This window comes from Dipodomys spectabilis, unplaced genomic scaffold (assembly GCF_019054845.1).
Source record: "Dipodomys spectabilis isolate Male_0828 unplaced genomic scaffold, ASM1905484v1 ptg000406l, whole genome shotgun sequence".
Taxonomy (NCBI): Eukaryota; Metazoa; Chordata; class Mammalia; order Rodentia; family Heteromyidae; genus Dipodomys; species Dipodomys spectabilis.
Genome location: NW_024871083.1, coordinates 302,545 through 308,201, shown reverse-complemented (window position 1 = coordinate 308,201; position 5,657 = coordinate 302,545). Strand labels below are relative to the sequence as shown.

At 40.1% G+C, this 5,657-nt stretch overlaps 1 pseudogene; it reads left to right on the top strand.

Annotated features, from left to right (window-relative positions):
• Nucleotides 1–390: 390 nt before the first annotated feature.
• On the top strand, nt 391–487 carry LOC122096959 (annotated as a pseudogene).
• The last annotated feature ends 5,170 nt before the right edge of the window (nt 488–5,657 follow it).

Below are 5,657 nucleotides of genomic sequence, written 5' to 3'. Positions count from 1 at the left end.
TGTGCCAGTAAGACCTCATTTGGGAAAATGTCAGCTGCAGAATGTTATAAGTAGCTCTTAAGCAAGGCTTACTTTGAATCCATTAGCTCCACAAACCTAATTCAGTTGGATCAATAAGTACTTGAAAAAGCCATCACCTTTGGACCTAGCTATAAATTATTGAAAGTATGATCAAATTCCAAATGAAAAAGACTTAAAATTGTCATTGACAAAAAAAATTGCAAATGTGAGCAATCGATTGAACATGTAATTTTTCCCCTATTCACAGAATTTTAGGGAAATAATAGCATTGTTAGGAACAATAAGATTTCCTTGTTCCAAGTAGGCACCCACGGATATAAGCCTGTATAAAGATTGCATCACTAACTACTTAAATTTAGAAGATACTACATGCTTCAGCAGCACGTATTCCCAAATTACAATACAGAGATTAACATGGCAATTGCACAAGGATGATATGAAAATTTGTGAAGTATTCCGTATTTTTCATTCTTCAGATGCAAGGAATGAAAAACAGTTATTAAAAAGTTGATTACAGGGCTGGGAAGGTGACTCAGTGGTAGAGCGCTTGCCTTGCATGCTCGAGGCCCTGGGTTCGATTCCTCAGCACCACATAAGCAAAAAGAAAAAAGCCGGAAGTGGCGCTGTGGCTTCAGTGGTAGAGCGCTAGCCTTGAGCTGAAGAGCTGAGGAACAGCACCCAGGCCCAGAGTTCAGGCCCCAGGACCGGACCTAAAAAAAAAAAAAGTTGATTACAAAATAACAAGTGTAACAACAAACGTAATTCCTTTAAATTAAATTTAGTTTGGCATTAGTGTATTAAATCTTCACCTCAGAAAGGCGTTTACATAGCATAAACTTTACAAAACTTTTGAAATTAGACAAAATTGTCATTTTATCCCAAAGAAAAATAATATTAGGACCTAGGCAAAAAAGGAATCTAAAACTTTCTATATGGAATACAATCTGAAAGGACACATTAATGAACCTATATATTATAAAATAATATAGAATTCAAAGTATATCTAGGAAAGAATAAAATAAATTATGAACATTATGCAAACATAGAATATAGAATATTTTAAAATATTCTTTTTCAGACAACCACCAGAAATACTTTAGTTTCTGTACTACTCATTTCAACAGATACATTAAAATTATTTCTGATTAAAAAATCACAAACTCTGCAGAAATCATTATACATGTATACAAAAACTCTTGAATTCATTTTGACATCCAATGCAGGCAATTCACTTGGAAGAATTCCATGGAATTGATGAATTTTTACAGGAAGTATTGGTGTTGCCGGGCGCTGGTGGCTCACTCCTGTAATCCTAGCTACTCAGGACCCTGAGATCTAAGGCTCACGGTTCAAAGCCAGCCCGGGAAGGAAAGTCCGTGAGACTCTTATCTCCAATAAACGACTAGAAAACTGGAAGTGAAGCTGGGGCTCAAGTGGTAGAGCACTCACCTTGAGCTGAAGAGCACAGGCATAGCGCCCAGGCCCAGTGTTCAAGCCCCATGACCGAGCAAAAAAAAAAAAAAAGATATTGTCCTTATTTGGATTGTGGAAATATTTTGTACGGACACAAAGGATGGACTTGCATTTTTGAAATTTAAGAAACTTAACCCTACCATTAGGAATTAAGAGAACAATTTGTACAGCCTTCCACAGCTTCATAGAGGTAGTGATAAATACTTATCCTTTGGGCAATTTCAAATGCAGTTTCTTCTAAGTTGTTCTTCACGCCTGGTTTATATAATGGTTCAACAGAAGGAGATCCAGTGTATCTTTGCTATCTCAATTCTCAGCACAAGATGTAAGGGGGTCAAGAGGCCTTTAGTTAGGGCATTGGTATCTGTATCATGATGAAGTAAGAAAGAAGCCAGTCTGGTATTATTCTGCATATATACACTTTGCAGGGGTGTCCAGCCATCTACAGTTATTGCATTTGCCACTTGAGCCACCAACTCATGGACAATGTCTAAGCGTCCACTGTCGGCTTCCAGATGAAGTGGGGTATATTCATCATCATCCCCTATTATTCACATGAGTGGCCTTTTTGAAAAGTAGTTTCCGCACTGTAGTAAGCTGAATATTTTCAGTAGCCCAATGAAGAAATTTACTTGGATCCTTCTCCATTTTTGTCTTGCAATTGATACTATTCCTTACTTTTTCATCTTGTTCCTCATCTTTCTAAGAATTCACTAAGCAGAGACTTTGAGAGCCAGTGGGAATGAGGTTTCCATGTATTTCCCTAACAGTTCACATAGGTTGAACTGGTCAGAAATATCCGGTGAATTTTCTGCATATTTTTTTCACCATGATTTATATTCTCTTTTTCTAATTTTACTATTCGAAATTATTCTAACTGGAGAGTAGGTAATTGATGGAGAACAGAGGAAAGATGTTCCTCCATATTCAAAGGTACAGACTGAAAATGAGAACCAGTGATGTCTTCATGTGCAGCTTATTCTAGGAATGAGAAAATATGAAATAATGCCTTCTATATAAATGATTTGGGAAATGGCAGAGCAAAAAGTGAAATGATACAACCAAAAATATAAAAGCAAAATAAATTAGGATAATTATGGAGCAATCATATTATCTATGAGAACCATGCAATAGAGAAAGGAAGAGAGATACACATGTGCAATGACCTAGCTAGCCACAAAATCCATGCCTCTGATCAATTGATAGAGCAAACAAAATTGTATTTTTTAAAAAAGATTGAAATAGAATTTATGTATTTACTTGAAATTAGTAAATTCATTTTTAGTAGCCTACATAAAGAGACAGAGCTTTGACCAAATTACAGACAATAATCTAAATCCTTGGTAATTCTAGTAACAGATCTGACTGAAATCAGTTGAATGACACTTTTCCTGTACAATGAAGAAATAGGTCCAAGCTAGTAAAGCAGCTAGAGAAGGCAGGCAGATTGTATCTGTGACAAAACTTTGTGTAAAATGGTATTGAGGATTTCTTACTGGTGATCCACTTGCACTGGAAGCATGATTCTGAACTATTGCTTGCTGATTCTGAACTATTGCTTTGATCATTATATTCTCCAAGAAGAAAAAATGAGAATTGATAGTTTAGGACTACTAATACATTTTCACCTTCTCACTAAGCACCTTCAATCATCAAAATCACATGAACACAATAGACAAGCCTACTTTTTTAGATGAAAACAAGTGTCTTTAAAAAAACATGGAATTTATGTAGTCATGCATAGGACTTCTATTTTACTAATGCCTCATATGTTTTAATAATGTTAGGTAACAATAAATAATGGATCTATTAGAAAGCTCTTAAAGCTCATATGTTCAATAGTGAGTTCTCTTACACTGTATCATGGTATTTTTTGTTTATGGTCTTATGAAGAAATTTACATTACTAACTTGAATTTCTGACAGGACAGTATCATCACTGTACATCTTGCTTCTATACTCTCAGTTTTACATTACTATCTAAGTATGTGCATTAGATAACTATAGAGGAAAAAGTAGAAGCCACACTGATGGCTCATGTCTTTAATCGTAGTTAATCAGAAAGATGAAATCTGAGGATTGTGGTTTGAAAGCAGACCAAGAAAAAAAAGTCCATTAGATTCTGATTTGAAAGTGACCAGCAAAAGATAGAAATGGAGCTGTGGTACAAGCAATAAAATGCTAGCCTTGAGAAAACTGAAATAAAAAATAACAAATTCTGGCAAAAAGCTGTGTGTACAGTAGGAAATGCCCTGCTGTGTTAGGAGCCATTCCAGATGTGTGAGAGGCTCTGAGTTTTGTCTACAGTTGTTCGGAGACCAATATTGCCATCTTCCCGGGGGTTGGAATATTCATGTGCTCAAGGACTGCTGAGGCCTTGGGCTACCCGTTGGTGTGTGTGTGTGTGTGTGTGGTGTGTGTGTGTGTGTGGTGTGTGTGTGTGTGTGGTGTGTGTGTGTGTGTGTGTGTGTGTGTGTATTTTTCCCTCATTTTTCTCTGTCCACTTGGTGAGTGCCTGTCTGCCTATTCCTAAATTCAGATGGTGCCGCTTCTCCATTGCAACCTTGCCTTTAGCCCCCTATCAGGATCTATAATGAGTCTTAAATTGTCAGAGACCTAAATATTCCACTTTTCCTTTGGAGCCCAAGTTCAGCTATCCATATCTTTGTCCACCTCCAGAGGAGGTGTGTGTGTGTGTTTGCCAGGGCTTGAACTCAGAACCTAGGTGTTATCCTAGGTATCTTTAGCTTGTTTGCACAAGGTTGGTGCTGTACTATTTGAACTACGGTAGCTCCACTTCCCATCTTTTTCGTGATTCTTTGGAGATAAGAGTTTGCCCAGGCTAGCTTTGAATCTTGATTGATCCATAGGTCTCAGCCTTGAGTAGCTAGGATTATAGGCATGAGCCACTGGCATCCAACTGCATGGATATCTTTTCCTACATTCTTCTGTTCTAACAGCTGTCTACTTGCCCTGGCCTAGATCTCTGACCTCCACATCAGCTTCCACCAGCCTCTGACTGTGAAGAACATAAAACTCAAACCTGATCCCATTCTTTTTCCTCAGGGGAGGAGGTTATGTTTCATCTGAAGCCAGGGATAAGAGGGGTAGCTGTAGATGTGTGCTCAGCTGGAGAGAGGTAGTCTGTTTTAGCCAAGAAAGGAAGTGTGGCCAGATGCTAATAGCTCATGCTCTCATACTCCTAGCTCCTCAGGAGTCTGAGATCTGAGGATTGCCATTCAGAGGCAGCCCAGCTAGAAAAGTCTGTGAGACTCTCTTCTGCAAATAACCACCCAAAAGCTGGAAGAAAAGCTGTGGCTTAAGTGGAAGAGTGCTAGCCCTGAATGAAAAATGTGAGGGACAGAGCCCAGGACCTGAGATCAAGCCCTAGAACCAAGGTGCTTATGCGTGCACACGCACGCACACGCGCGCGCGCGCGCACACACACACACACACACACACACACACACACACACAAACATACACAGGAAGGTGGTAATGATGAGCTGAGCTAGAACTGGGGGCAGTCCTGAGGCATTGTCACAGTAAACTCTACAGGCATATCAAGTGTTTTCTCCCTAAATCTTTCTTGGGCTGAGGGGTCTGGGCCATGGAAGTAAGTTCCATGGATCCAGTCCCTCCATTTGTGCACTGGGCCACAGGACCAAGGAGAGGGCACTATGGATGCTCATTTGTAGTCAGCCCACGATTGCAGACCTTCCTGTGTCCCTGAGCACTGGTGAGAAAAGCAGGCCTCTGAGCCCTGGGACTCCAGGAACAGCTACTGCTACAAGCATCAGCCAGCCGGCTGTGGATTCCTGAGCCTACAAGTCTTTCATGAGCCCAACTCAACACTTGCCCAAGGTGTGCCTGACAAATTCACACTCTTGTGGTACCTGCATGAATGGGCATTACCTGGTATGAAATCTTGCAGCTTCTGCCCCTCCTGGCTCAGAACTGTGGTCTGAGACATCAATTTACTGCTCAGATCCACATTACATGCATGACAGATGCCATTCTGATTATCTCCGTGCCCCAAGGCTCCACCCTTCTCTGGTACTATGTCTTGCTTTGTAGACAATGGCCTCCAAACAGGCTGCTCTCAAGCCGCGTAGGACACCTAGACATTGGGAGACCTTAGGGGCCCACTGGAAAGTACTCTGC